Source organism: Rousettus aegyptiacus, unplaced genomic scaffold, assembly GCF_014176215.1.
Source record: "Rousettus aegyptiacus isolate mRouAeg1 unplaced genomic scaffold, mRouAeg1.p scaffold_m13_p_3, whole genome shotgun sequence".
NCBI classification, from domain to species: Eukaryota; Metazoa; Chordata; class Mammalia; order Chiroptera; family Pteropodidae; genus Rousettus; species Rousettus aegyptiacus.
The window spans coordinates 155,696,683-155,712,257 of NW_023416306.1; the positions used below are offsets into that span (position 1 = coordinate 155,696,683).

General features: G+C 43.8%; 1 protein-coding gene across 28 annotated transcripts in view; it reads left to right on the forward strand.

Moving 5' to 3' along the window:
- The window catches only part of NRXN3 (neurexin 3), a 1,418,420-nt gene that overhangs the window by 337,766 nt on the left and 1,065,079 nt on the right, over positions 1-15,575 (forward strand). The gene's annotated exons all lie outside the window — the stretch shown is intronic.

The following is a 15,575-nucleotide window of genomic DNA, read 5'->3' on the forward strand; positions in this document are numbered from 1 at the left end:
TCATGTTCTCAGTGCCAGCAGGGTGGGTTCTAAAGGCAGAGCAGGGATGTCTCAGAACCCTGTGGCGGAGGGTCTGGGGAGCGGGGCCGTGGGGGAGCTTGGAGGAGGAGGCAGAGCTGGAGGATGTTTCCATTCCGTGACAGTGGCTGTTGCCTTTGAGGCAGCCACAGTAATATTTCATGTCTTCCGTGGTGTCTCCTACCTTTAAATGTCAGTCTGTGCAGCCGCCTTATCTCCTGTAGCACATTTCAATTAGGTATTCCAAATCACACCCTCTTCTTCCAGGACAAATATGCCAGAGGTGATATTTACTGTTAACAGCAGCATTTTAAATACTTAGGGGGGGGGGGGGAAGGCCTACTGAATAACAGCTTCTGCCTTATAATAGTAATAAAGTATCATAATAATGGAGAGAGGAGGTGAATTCTGGGTTTGATGCCAGTAACTGGCTGATTTAAGTGAACATCTTTTGTCTCCGCCCTCTTTGGTCCCCCTGCTTCCATTCCTGCCTCAGTGTGAAGGTTATAAAGCTTGGGTCTGTCAAGAGTAGCCTCCCACATCTTCTTCATTGGAGGGCCACGAATGCCTCCCAGAATGGTTTCTGTCTAGATTCAATGGGGCTTCCACTTCACCCCATGTCTGTTCCTTCTTTCGTTTTGAGGAATATTTGCATAAAATGAGAATCACTATTTCTCTAGTGATTCTAACAGGCACCATTGCTTACTTCACCTGTGGGGCATTTTCAGCTCTCAGTTGAATACCACCAAACCCACGTCCAGGAGGCATATGGTTGAGAAACTTACGTATTATTGCATGTTTCCTCCTAAGAATCAAGTCTCAGTTCCTTGGCCTGGTATCGAAGGTCCTTCAGGCTGGAATGCATTCTTCTCAGCTCACTTTCCACTGGTCCTTACAACCACCTGTTCCCTGGGCCGATGCCTTCATTACTTCCCTAGTAGATTTTGCACATTCCTGCATCCAAACCTTGTGCCTTTTGATGTCACTCCACTCAGTTTGGAAATCATACACTTGCCTAAAACAAGGCCTTTCATTTTACTCTTTTCCCTATCGACACAGCTCTAATGCTTTGAGTTCTCAGAAGTGAAGGCTCGTGCTCCAGCCTGATCGCTGAAACTGAGTTCAAGTCAAGAGCTTTCCTAGTGTGAGATAATTTTGAAAGCTTGTGAGGTTTTCCACTTCTAGTGCTCTGACAATCGAGGTGTCCTAATCATGGCAGTGAAGGACATTAGAACATCGGGCTGTGTGATTGCAAGTTCAAGTCCATAGCAGGCTAGAATAGAATCTCATACAAGTTTCAGTTTTGTCCATGCCATTTACTAGTCAGTTAATATCTCTATACTTCAATTTCCCCATCTATATAATGGATTTAATAATGGCTGTCTACCTCATGGGGTTGCTGTGAGGTGCCAGTGTGATAATACATGTAAAAGTACTTTAGATTTTATAAAACACTGTATGAATATCATGAACCAGCCAGGAAGCATTGTGTAACCTCCAGGTAACGTTTACTGGGGGCTTATTCTGTTCACAGCTCTGTGCTAGAAAAAGCTGGAGAAAGGATTATAACCCAGCAATTACATCTGAAAGCGCAGCAGTAACAATTAGGTCTTGTAAGATCGGAGGCTAAGTGTATGGAAAAAATTTGACCCTGCGCATGCCTCGAATGCTTCAAATTTCAGCAGATTCTGCCCCTTACACGTTTCAGAACACTCTGCCTTTGCTCCTGCCACTCCCTGAAAGTTCTGCCTCAATGAAGACTTTTTGTGTCTTGGTCGATCAGTTGTATACAGTTTCCTTGTCCCTCCAAAGTTATCCCGGAAGCCTGTGCTACCTACGCCTGCTTCCTGCGAACAGACACTGTGAAGACCAGATGCCCCTGACTGATCTTACGCTGCTGCTGGCTTTGGAGGCAGCCAGGCAAGGACAATGACCTTAGTTAGGTCCAGGGACGCTCCTGTCCTCAGCCGTGTTTTCATGTAAATGTTGCCGTTGGTGAAAGGAAATGGATGCAGAAAATTTCTGCTGTGGAAGCAGAACTACCTCTGACTAAAATGTCGCTGGGCCTTTTCTTCTCCTTTTCTTTTTCTTCAAGTTTTCCATGTGGCATCAGCAGCTGAGTAAGGGAAAGCTAAGAGGTTTAAGTGTGCTGGTGCTCGCTCGCCGGGTCAGATTAATAACCCAAAGCCTTCCAAACTGGACGTTCAGGGTGGAACAGACCAGCCGGAAAGTGCTGGGCTGTGGGGAGCACTGGCTTGAAAAGCACACTCTACCTGAAGTGCGAGCCGACAGCAAGGTGATGGAGTGGCGAGCTCTCTGCTTCCTCCCTGCCTCCGCCGTCCTTCCCTCCCTTCTCGTGCCTCCCATTTTACTACGTGCCTGTGAGATGGCTGCACATCAGTGGCTCCAGCTTCTGACAGTTGCTGCCCTCTGCTGGGCAGAAAGTGGCACTCAGAGTGGGAGGTGCTGAGCTCTGTACCTGGAAATCAGCCTGAGTGCAGACCCAGGCCAGTCTGTGTCTCCTGTGTGACTTGGTGTCGGGGGTAGAAGGAGGGGGTGGACTGAGAAAGATCCAGAATCCCCTTGTATGAAAATATTTCATGAGTGGTCTCACCTGGCACAGGTCTTTGGAATCTAACTCTTAGGGATTCATTGGGTTCACGGCTTTGGATCCTTCCAGTCCCCTGTTCATGAGGAGCATTCTTGGGGGATGTGAGTGTTGGCTCCTCCTAGCCTGGGTCAGACATTGTGTATTGAGGCCCTCCACCATGGATGGCCCTTAAATGCTGCCCGTGACTTTGCTTACTTGTTTAGCTGGGCACAGTCCTTTCTTGAAGGAGGGAGACAAGAAAGCTGAGTCTTAAGGGGACCGTAGAAGAAAGGGTCTAGAAGTGGCCTCTTGGCTCTAAAGGAGCCATCACAGGGTGGGGCTTCTGAATGCACAGGAAGGTATGTGATAAGCTGGCTTTTATTCTCAGCTTTCCCCAAGCTGGCCGTGCTGGTAGACTGTGCCCAGTTGGCTTCAGAAGGTAGAGGAATGGGAAGATCCTGTCTCTAGCACTATTATGGAGTGATCTGGGTGCACCTCTGGATCTTTGGCTGAGAGTACCGCCCAGCCAGGTGGGGGTTGTGACCTCACTGATCACACATTAATTCTACTTGAGGGATTGACTTTCCTTCCATGAACTCCTGCCAAAGTTCTTGGTTAGAGCTAATGGGGCTCCCCTGGCCAGTGAATGTCTCCTAGCGATGTGCATAAACAGAGCCAAGCAGGAAGTAGGTTTCCTGTTCTTAATGGGCTTGTTAAACCTCCTATTGAGTAAGGTTTAAATGGCTTTATTATCAATAATAATAATAAGCATTATTAGTAATAATAGAAGAATTATGATGTTGGCTCTGAGCACCCCTTCCCATTTTTAAAATTAATTTATTATTATTATTTATGCCTACAGCACCTGGCCTTTCTCTGTGGTCTCCCATCTAAGTACTAACCAGGCCCTACCCTGCTTAATTTCCGAAATCAGACATTGGGCTTGTTCAGAGTGGCAGGGCTGTAGACCATGGATCGTGGCTCCACTGGGGCGCGAACCCAGGACCTTCTGTGTGTAAAGCAGATGTGCTAACTGCTGCACTGTGGAACCATGTCCACCCCTTCCCATTTTACGTTACCAGCTCTGAGCTCCTTTAGCCAACAGTGCCCAGGTATGGGTGGTGAGTGACACTGAGACCAATAATTGGGGAAGATGGCAGACTTCGTCACCTTCAGCTCTCCAATCCTGAGCCCTTTTCCACTTTTATAGTCTTTCCTCTTCCGTCGTACCTTTCATTCAGGGTTTTCAAGCTCTCATCCTATCAGAGAAGATAGAACTACAAACCTCTCTCTCTCGATTTTAATTAGGATTGAAGGACATGCAAAAAGGTTTCAACGCTAAATTTAGGTATCGGGTAGAGGAGATTTTAGAAAGGGCAGAGGATCCTAGAAGTAGTTCAGTTAAAAGTGGGGCTTTTGTTCTCATCCTAGTTTACACCTGGGACTAGAGGTGTGAAGTGTATCCCAGATGTTGGTAATTTATGTGTCAGGTTTACTGTGTTTACTGTAACTTCATGTAACTGTATTATTTCTTTCTTTTTTTTATTAACACTAAATCTCTCATTTTACTTATGCAAATTTGGCATCTTCTTAAGCAGTATGTCTGAAATCATGGGTTCAATGTGTTAGTCGGGTTTTTTACACAGTACATAATAAAATTAATACTTAACCACTAAAACTTTTAAAAAGTTCATCCGTGTGGCACCCTTGAGGGAAAATGCACCACATTTTTGGAAAAACTGCTCTAGAGAAGTGGTTTTCAAACTTTCGTGGGCATAAGAAATACTGGCAGAGCTGGTTATGATGGGCAGCTAGGCCCTGCCATTGGACATTCCGATTCAGTAGGTTTGGGTGGGACCTGTGACTTCGCAGTTTTAACACTTTCTCCACTTCTACATTATGTAGGTCTCCTCATCTGAACATGGGGATAGTAACTATTTCAAAGGATTTGTCTCAAGTTCGTTCAGGGTATATAACAGAATACCATAGACTTTGTGGCCTAAACAAAAAACATTGATTTCTTACAATTTTGAAGTTCAAGACCAAGGTGCTGGCAGATCAGGTACCCTCACGTGGCCAAGAGGAAAATCATGTTTTCTCTTATGTTTCTTTTTACAAGGGCACTAATTCCATTCCTGAGGGCTTATTCTCGTGGCCTAATTACCTCCCAAGGGCCCCGTCTCCTACCATCATCATGTTGGGGGTTATAAAACTTTCAGCCCATCACCATGTTCATCAGCATTAAATGAATTGCCTACCATACGTAGAATACCTGGCGCGTAGTGGATGCTGGCTAAGGTAAGATGATTTTTCTTGGAGCCGTTCTATTCGGAGTTTTTTGATTTTGTCGTTGTTTTTAAGTTGTAGGGCTTCTTCGGATTCAGCTTGAAGCTCAGATAGGAAATACATAGAATTCTGTCAAGTTAATTCTGGTTCCAAGTTCTAATCCTAAATTTAAGCCTATTCAACTTTGGGTGGCCAAGCAGTTCTCCAGCGTCATCCATCCAGCCTTCTGTCTTATAAAACCCTGGCAGAAAGAGGCAGTCAGCTCTTCCTTCCTCTGTGCCTGGTCAAGCACTGTGTCGAGGGCTAAGGAACAAGGCTGAGTGGGAGTGGACCCTTGCTGTGCTTACCATGTTCTGAGAGAGAGGAAGGCAGACAAAGTATAACTTAAAATTTGACTTAGTGATTGTATTTATGATTTCTTGAAGCTGCCTTGGTAGCTGAGCCCCCTTTCTGTGTTTGAGCAGTTTACCAGGGTGAATCTGAAAGGAGATGGGACCCTCATTCTGTTACTGAAACCCAAAAGCCTAATTTCACTTTCCCCCACCTCAGAAAATCATGTGAGCCAGGCCCAGCGGGCAGGAGGAAGAACTCACTTTGGTGATGATGGGTGTGGGACCAGCAGCCCGTCTGGGCCTCAGCGGTGGCGGTGGCAGCAGCAGGGGGCCCCATCGGGTTTTTCTTGGGATGTCATCCTTGCAGTCTACTGGCCTTTTGTTCATCTTCCATTTATGGTTCTCAAGCTCTTTCATCAAATCCTTTTTTCCACTTCACCCAGTGAATGATGCCAAGCCAGTGATGGTTTTGAACAGTAAAGTGACACATCACAGATTATTTTTAAGATAACTGACCACCCTCTGGAGCCTGGGTTGGAGGACGAGTGAGTCAAGGCAGGGAGACTAATGAGGGGACAGTTATTTGAGGAAGTGAGGATGGAGATGAGAGGGAAAGAAATATTTAGGAGGTAAAATCGACAGAAGTCTGATGATTGAAGACGTGATGTTATCTTTGAACTTAGAAGACAAAAATGAATTTTTGGTTTTGTGTGTCGTGTTAGGTACTTTTCAGGGATACGTGTCCATTTTGTCGGCAAGGTATGTATCCCGAAATGAGTGCGGAAGTAAGAAAAGTTTATGAATTAGGATTGTGTCTGGAGTACATCTTCGCTCTGTTCTTCTCCATTTCAAGTCTTTTGAACTCAACAAGCATTTAGCATTTTCTAGATGTTAGACATTGATAGTTATTTAAGAATACCATCGCTTTTGATTTGGGCATTGAATAGGGGTAGAGGTGCAGAGGGGGGAAAAAAAACTCCTTATGATCTCACACAAACACACATGATTATACAACATAAAGTGCGTGCCCACGCTGGCCTCGAGATTTCCTCAAGGGCTCGAACGAACCCATGTGGGGTCTGTACTAGAACCAGAATATGTCGCAGCTTCTTGGCCGCTCTTATAAACATTCCCTCTTCTCTCCGCTCTCAAATAACCCACTGAGTCACCACCTCCCAAACACTGCGACTGAAGGGTTCACAATGAAATATTCCTTATGCTCAGTGAGTGTATACACTGCCAAACCTATGCACTTGCTCCTCGCGGTGTGTTTATTGGGAAGCTGCCACCACGGTCTCCTCTGCTCTTTGAAGAAGGCTCTGGGTAGAGCACCTGGCTCCTGCCTGCTTTTGCAGAGCTCTTTGTTCAAGTGTCAGTACTGGTTTGTAAAACATGAACAGAGTTGGGGGGTGGAAAGTAATTACAGTTCACATCTGGCGCTTCTACTGACGCTCTGTGGAGCTGCCAGTGACCGCACTGCTTTTCCTGTCGCTTCTCTCATCCGGTCCGTTCAGTCCCGGGCCGACTCTCCCTCTCCCCTTCTCTCTCGCTTGCCCTTCTGCGTGCGGGTTGGAAAGCCACACACGTGAAACGTATCTGGTCATCTCGCGGCCACTAGGCAGCGTGGTCCAGAGATCCTGTCTACCTTGAGTGTGTCTAGATGCCAGGGCTCTGGCTGGCTGCACAGGGAACCGTCTGGTGTGTTCGCTTTCCAGAGGCCATGATGGGCTGTCCTCTGAATATGGAGCTGAAATAAAGCCCTTTGGATTCGACCCATCTAGGAGCTTTACATGGCTATTTTATGCTGCGGAGACTTCTGATTGTCCCAGAGGGCATGTATGCTGTCCTCATTTCTCTCTCTACATTTAATAATGTAACATATTAGGACTTGGTTATAGGACGCTCACACCATTTTCTAAGATCGTTAGTAGGTACCTTTTCCTATGGTCACGGTCCCACTGTTATTGGTCAGGAGTCATGATGGCCTAACTTTTGAGTTTCAAAATAATATTTTAGAATGAATCGTGGTAACTAACATGATACTTTTTTTTAAAAATGTTTCATTACTACTATTGCCACTGTATTATAAAAGAAAGGGACATTTTAACTCTAAAATGTAGAAAAGCCATCTTTTAAATATAAAGGACAGTTCTTAACATTAAGTAAATGAAAGTTTATTTTAAAAATATGATGTCTTTTTGATAGGAAGAATGCTATTTCTTAAAATAATAGAAGAAATGGTGCCCTGTGCCTTCCCAGCCCAGTTGGGGGTGAGGGGACAGCAAGAAATTGTCTTTTTTACAAATGTATCTTCTGTAACTTCTGGTACAGAACTAGGCACCCAGTAGCCCAGCCTGTTCGTCTCCCTTTTGAGTGCTGCTAAATTCCTTCAGCCTCAGGCACTTAGTAACTGCTTGCCATGAATTATCTTATGCAGTTTGCCATTATTGTATGTTTATTCCCCAAATTTACTGATTTGAACCTTAATGTACACACATGTACACACATAACTTCTTTATTTCTTAAATCAACAAAACATTTTTCATTTTCTTTTTGATTTCCTTATTGGTAAAAAGTCATGATTTATCTTTTTGAGGATCGCTATGATTATAATCAATGTGATCATCAATAATATGTTATTTACTAATAATAATGACTCATGCTTTTATTAATGTAATTAATGCTATTGATGACATGCCATTTTCATAGGAAAAGAGAAGGTTTGACAGATTCAGAGTGAGTTCAGTTTGGAGAAGAGCCAGTTTGAAATGACAGCAGAACTTCCAGATGCCAGCGTCGCCAGAGTTCTCTTTTTTTCCAACTATATTTTACTTTTTGCCATCAGAGGTGATGCTTTTTCTTCTTTGATACTTCATAGTCCAGGGATGAAAATATAGTAGGTAATGAATAAATGCCTGTTGGTTGCTTTAGGAACTGTGTAGGTGGAAATTGGTGAAAATTTCTAGGAAATATGGCAGTTGAGACTGGGTGAGTAATGAGTGATTATGGAAAAGTAGTATAATAGACACACGGTGGGGTGGGAGAGTACATTTGAGGGTGAACATGAAATGAGAGATGCAAAATGAGAACCAGAATATACAGCTTTTAAAAAAATTTTATTTCATAGGCCACTAATAGCTGGTACGGTTCAATGGGATAACATTTTTGGCTAGAACACTTCTCGTCTGGGGACTCCAAGATGTCTACCAATGCAGAGTGGCTCATATATTCTCAACAGATATTTATCGAAGACCTACACTGTGCTAGGATTGTCCTAGGTGCTAGGAATATAGCAGAAGATAAAACAAAACTTCCTGCCCTCAGAGAGTTCATATTCTACTGGAGAGTGATTGGCAATCAAGAAAATAGATAAATATGCCCTACTGTAGATGACGATGAGTACTCTGAAGAAAAGAGAAACAAAAAAATAGAGGGCACACTCGGACAGTGGTGTTGTGTTCCAGTGTAAGTGGGATAAAGGAGGAGACAAAAATAGATAAGCAGCACTGGTGCAGAATAGTTTTCTAGGGACCACAGCAAGATGTACAGGAAGCGAGAGGCCTCAAATTCTCCGAGTGCGATCTGACTTTGCATCCCAATTAACAGTGACAGCTTACTGCTTTAAAATAGGAAATAAAGTGGAAGGAAAGCAAACGCTTGATAGTTGACCTGACATTCACTGTAGCAAGATTGGGAACGTACAATAAATGTCACTGATGGAGCAATATTCATGAAGTAAAAATGTCAGTTTTCAATTTGGCATAAGGATGGTTTGACATGTATTAGTCGCGCACAGAATATTACCATAATTAATGCATTAATAATGCAGCTGTCCTTTTTCTCCCTATCCCAAATTAAAACGGAGGAAATGGAGGGAGGCGGGTGAAAGAGCAGTGCTCGCCCTGATCGGACCTTTTCTGCTCGCATTTGTCTCCCCCTCTGCCCTGCCTTCTCTGTGGCGTTGCCTTTGGATCAGTATCAGTCCAGATACAGCCATCTCGATTCTTCCCTTGTGGTGACGTGAACAACACCAGTGGCCTTGTGTGCTGAGGGCTTTCTTCTTCATTTTCAACAGTCCTTTAAAAAATATTGGTAAGATATATACATTTACTGTGGAACTGGCATATACACAAAATAAAAAAAATACAAAAATCTCCCATAAGCACACGATCCAGAGAAACAACTCCTGACCGTCCTGAGTCAGTGGGCTTCTGCTGCATGTGTTTTAACTCCACCACCTACACCAACCATAAGGCAATTACTAGTCCTCATTATTTCCAGAATCTCAGAATTTTTTAGGGACAGAAAAGAGCTAAGAAAGAGCTAAGAGTTCAGGCTTGTTTTTTGTACACTGTCATCTCATGGATATGGCTATTAATATGGGTATGCGCGTGGATGAAGACATGGACGTAGATAAAATTTTGCCTGGAGAAAAGATTGGCAGGTATTAACCACCATTCATATCTTAGTATATCTCTGTATAGAGGAATTATGGGCGAGTGAAAAAGAACTTTAACATTGCGTACAGAAACTGAGAGTCAGAGAAGTTATATATCTGGCCTTCTAGCCTACAGATAAATGAGAGCAAAACTGTGACCGCAGCCCAGTTCTGCTGATGCTGGTTTAATGTTCCTGTGAGACAATGCCACACATGACCTCTGGGGCTCAGCTGTCTTTTTGTTTGATTGTTACCAAGAGGCATTGGAGGTTTGGTTTGATTTGGTTTAGTTTTTTTAGAGTACTTTGCCTTTCGTGGGTTCATAGGGAAATTAAGAGTATTTAAAAAAACGATTAAGTTGTCTTAGCAGCTATGTGAATATAGTGTGTGTATAAAGTCTGAATGGATAAATTATCATGTCTTTAAAATTTGACAAATGATTCAAGTAAATAGTGGATTTTATCTGTTAAATCACATTAAGGCTCCCAAGCAGGTACATCATGAGTTCTGGGCACATAATTTATCATAAGTATCACATGGATTCTATGTAATTACATTAATTATTTAGCATATACAAAGGTAAACTCTGCAAATTTAGAATAGAATCAGATAAGCTTTATGGGGACATCTAAATTGATTAAATTTCTTGCTGCAAGACAATTGAGGGTAGGTCGCTATGACAGAGTGTTCTTCCCTCGAGCTCACCTGCAGTAGAGTGATTCTGAAAAATGAGATCGTTTAGGAGACCAGGGTATGGGCCTCTGTCTATGGAAATGATGTGTTGGTCTGCTTGGAAACGAGTCCTTGGTTTATTTCCTGTTTGTTCTTTGTCTTATTTCCCTTTCATCCAAGCTCTGTTTCTAAGATATTCAAAAAGAAAAGGAAAACTTTAAGTTGTTCCTCTGGAGAGTAGAGATTGGCTCAAATATCACTGTGGTGATGAGGAAGAGAGAGACACACTTTGAAGAGCCATTGACCTAGAGAACACCATGGAGGTGTTGGCTTCTTGGGCGTGTCATTCTCAGCCAAAGTCACATGTTAAATTGAGGCATCTGGGGCCTGGAAACGTGTTGCTGTTGCTGAATTACTACCTTTAACCCACTTAGAGCTTTCCGTAAGCCTTCTTGGATTACAGGGGCTATAGTCACTCAGAAATGGAAATAAGCCAATGGGGACAAAGAGATTGGGACTTAAGGGGGCTTCACCAAGCAACAGGAGTGGGAATCTAAGCCCCTAAAAAATAAGCATCTATAGAGACTCTTTCTCAGTATTCCCATGGTGTTTGTTTTCCTCCATGAAAGTTGGCTTGCAGAGAAAGACTGACCTGGAAGCTGAGTCTTTGCAAGTTCAAGGGAAACTGACAGCATGTTACAGAATTCAGACAGACACCTCACTGAAGGTCTAGGTTTCCTGTGCCTAGATGGACTCCAGTGACCCATGATTGTTTATACTAGGATTCAAGCATAATACAGTTGTCACTATTAGCACAGGATCCCACGTGTACACAGACACATGCCCTCCTGGCACAGATGTGTGCACCTGGGCTCCATCTAGTATGACTTACTTAGAGGTACCTTACTGGCTGATTCTTGATGGCAAAGTGCTCAGAGCCAGTTTAAACAAACATGTTACTAGAACAGAATAAATAGCTTTCGATAAAAATGGTTCAGTGAATATCTATTTTTCTTAGGGTAAAGTCAGCCTTATCCACTTTACTTCTCTAGCTAAAATAATCACTAGCTCCCTAGCCCCATATCCAGCCGTGTCCAAACTTAGGTTTCTAGCTATTGTTGAAGACCACAGTGAGATACACATGGCTGTTTCAGTGTCCAATTAATACACTTGGGGATTTGGTGGTGGTGGATGATAGAACCAAAGGACAAAGAGGCGAGCTGGAGGCACATGGCAGTATGAGGAGGAAGCCAGCGATGCAGTACCTCCTCGCAGTGTCAAGGACAGGGTTTGCGCTCCATTATTTGAATTCTCTGGAAGAGTTTGTGCCTGAGACTAAGGTAGGAGTGTGATGGACATAACACTATCAACTTCAAGGGAAATTGTTTATTAAGTCTCACAGCCACAGTTTGCACGTTAACCTGCACCTCTGGCTAAGAAATAACTAGCGTGGGGTATGAGAAGGAATCGTGATTGACAGTAGTGCACATCTGTCAAAATGTTCTTCAAAGTCATTCCATCTTCTTACTTAACCTCTCTAGGCCCGTTTCCTCTTCTGAAAAATCACAGTAATAGAAGAATAATAGTATTGCATCTCATAAGCTTGTTGGGAGAATTAAATGAGTTAATACTAAGAAAACATTGAAAACTAAGTCCGTTATATGGTATGTGGTCTTAAAATGCTGATTGTTGTTGCAGTTAGATTTATTTACTGCCATTTTCATGTTGGACTGGAAGCTGCATCTTAAACTCTTTAGTATTTCCCTCTACTTTTTGGGTTGATCCTGCCCCATAGATCGAAGAGGCCATAGGTACCACTAGGACCCACGATGAGTGTCAGGAGGTGGGGATACCCTGGCAACAGCTGAAATGCACCCATGCCAGCCTGCCCACCCTGACTGCTATTAGCAGCCCAAGTTCAGGGGCTGCCAATCTCTTTAAGTATCATTTTCATAACTAGCCTCAGCTTACCCCTCTCCTATTGCTGCTCGGCGCGCGTCCTCAGTGGGCACCATGCTCATCTGTGTTGCAGACTCGCTCTTCTTTGAAACGTTCTTTACTCGGCTCCTGGAGGACATTTCTCTCTCTTCTACTTAACTAGGAACTCCTTCCTGTGGAGGAACTACCTCGTGTGCCCTCCCTCTCCCCGCCTCTCCCGCACCACTGGCACCCAGTTCAGCGTTCGCACGCATGGGCACCTGTTCTCACTTTGGGGCAGGTCAGGATATGTTTACCTTTGGGCCACCCTTCCCACCCAGCCCAGACTCACTGGAGGTTTGCGACTATGGGAAAAATTTGTGGAAATGACCTCAAGAGTGTCTTTCTGCTGTAGTCCTTCCTTGACTCCCACCCACTGTGTACATGACTTGTACTGGTGGGTTTGACCACTGTAGGGGCCAGGCCAGGACTGAGGGTCCCAAAGGGCTGTTTCATTCCCCTTAGTTAGAGTTACCTGAGTTGTATATATTGGGGATCTTGTATCCAAAGTCCTTAGGAAAGGAGAAAGTTCCACTTATCCTCAACCTCTTACCATGGCACCCTCTGTCACATACTCCTGCACAAACAACAGTGCAGACCAGCATTCATGAAACATCTGTATGCCAGTGGCCATCTTACATAAGTTGTTCATTTGATCCTATGGATTAGGTATTTCACCTGTTTTTATAGTTAAAGAACCTGAGGCTTAGAGAGCTGCTTGACCAAGATTGCAAACTTACTATGGGGGCGTCAACTAGTGATCTGACACTAACCTGGTCCAGCTGGCCTTGCTCTTAACGTCTCCAGGTCTGTAAAAATACTCTCTTATTCATCGAGCAAAGATCAACTTCAGAGATGCACAGCGTTCACACTGTGCTCACACCTGAGCTCAGCCCATCCTAAAACCAGCCCTGGTAGGGCTTAAAAGTTCTCTGCATTAGCATCTCTTCATTAAGGGTTATTTGTACCTTTCTTTGATTGATATCTGTCCACTATCAGGTGCTTGTTTATTTCTACAGCATCCTGCTTGATAGTGTCATGTCCATCATCTGTAAGGCTAGAATATAGAAAACGAGTGTTCCCTTGGCAATGAGACATAGTTCAGGACATTCGTGGACGAGCCTATGGCTGGCTGCTCACAGCTATAGCGCTTGAGAAAGGCACTTCAGCATTTGGGAGATCTGGAGTTGAGGGAGCCCATGAGATCTCAAGCAGCGGCCAGTCAGCTTGCACTGCATTTGTAAAAGCAGGCCTACAAATTTATGGTATACTCTCTTCCCTGTCACAGCCTCCTCCCCATTACTGCTTAGGTCAGTCCTCTGAGAAACAGTCATGCTGCTTCTTTGACTTATCATCAGACAATATTTTTTAAAATTTTTGTTATCAGGAAAATAATGCATACATGTGATACAATACATGATACAGGAAGATCAATATACATCTTTGTTAAATAAATAAATAAACAAATAAATGTGCAGAGAAGGTCTCGTTTACCTCAAATCCTCAGTTCTGTTCTGCAGAGGTAACAACCATCATTAGTTTCATGTAGTTCCTTCTAGAAAGCTTCTAGGTATACAGAGACGTGTGCATGTGTGCATATGTACCCTGTTTTTCCTTTGCATATGGAATTATCTGAAAATTTTGCTGAAATTCCAATGCAGACTCTTCTGCAAGATCTCCCATGGTTCTGATCAAGGCCTTTGGGATACCAGCTCTACCCTTGGAATGCACCTTCCTTTCTTGCCACCCCTGGGCCCACTCAGGGTCATCAGACACGCTCATCAAAGCTTGGGAGATGAGTTCCAGCAGAGGTCCAGAGCCATAGTGTTCTTAGGAAGATGACTAACCAGATATGGAATTGAGACTTCCTGAAGTTCACCAGAATTTTAATAGAGTTGGGGAATAGGAGAAGGGAAAACCGTGTATGATGACAGTCTTCTTTTTATACCTCCTTGTCTTTTAATAATGATCATATATTTATAATGACATTTTTTTATAATGAAAAATATCCCAATACAAATAAAAAAGAAGTATTGCCAGTTTCCACTGAGGTGGAGCCTTCAGCTTCTAACCTATTAAATCTACTAATACGGATATTATTGGTTACAAACAGATACAAAAATCCCTTTATAAGAAACCCCAGGGGACAGCTCCCATTGTTTTGTTGTAATAGAATTAGGTCCTAATAGTACAGTGGTATAAATCAGTCTGCAGAAACTAGAAATGAAACAGAGTTGGTACTGGGTTTCTCTGCAGTGAGTTAGCATGGTACCTTGAAAACTCCCCTGCACTGTGATGCTCATGCTTGAGTGACAGGACCTCCCAGAGTGCTGTTAAAGCTGCTTGTGGCTGCCCTTCTCCTACCTGCCTCACTTGTTGCAAAGCACTGTTCTAGGGCAGCGGTTCCCATGCTGTGAATTTTTGGGTTCTCTGGGGCTGAGACCCTTCCAAACATAGCACATTGTCTGCTCCAAATAATACAATAACCATTTATTGAACATCTATGATATGCCAGGCACTGGTTGAGGAACTTCCATGTACTTATTCAATCCAGTAACCCAGTGAAGCTGATAGCATTTAAATCCCCTTTTAGATGAGGATACTGAGACACAGAAGGATGACATACGTCTCGGGTATCTCTTATTAGGAAGTGGGGTCATAGTTATAAGAATCCACACCATCTGGCTTCCGAGCCACCCTCCTAATCGCTAAAGCACACTGCCTCTGAGATGTGCACGGTATTTTCGCGTTTGTGGGCTGTCAGTCTGTGTGTTGTTTCAGATGTTTGTAAATGCTGTTTGTAGATGTAACAGTGATACTGAGTTTACATAAGCTTTCTGTCATCAGTGTTTTTTTTCTGTCAGTGGATCCAAAATGCAACTTCTCTCCTGCGGTGATCCTTAAAGTCTTTAGATATTCTAAAAAGGCTATAGTCCAAAGACTTTTCTAGAGGAAGGGTCCCCAACCTCCAGGCCGCAGACCGGTACCAATCTGTGGCCTGTTAGGAACTGGGCCGCACAGCCGGAGGTGAGCGGCGGGCAAGTGAGCAAAGCTTCATCTGTATCTGCAGCCGCTCCCCAGCACTAGCATCACTGCCTCAGCTCCCCCTCAGATCATCAGGCATTAGATTCTCATAGGAGCGCTTGTCCCTGGTGCCACAAAGGCTGGGGACCACTGCTCTAGAGGAAAGAGGCTGGAAACAAATACACATCATTCCTGTTTCTTTCCTGACCAACCTCCCTCTAGCTCTGCTGTTCTCTCG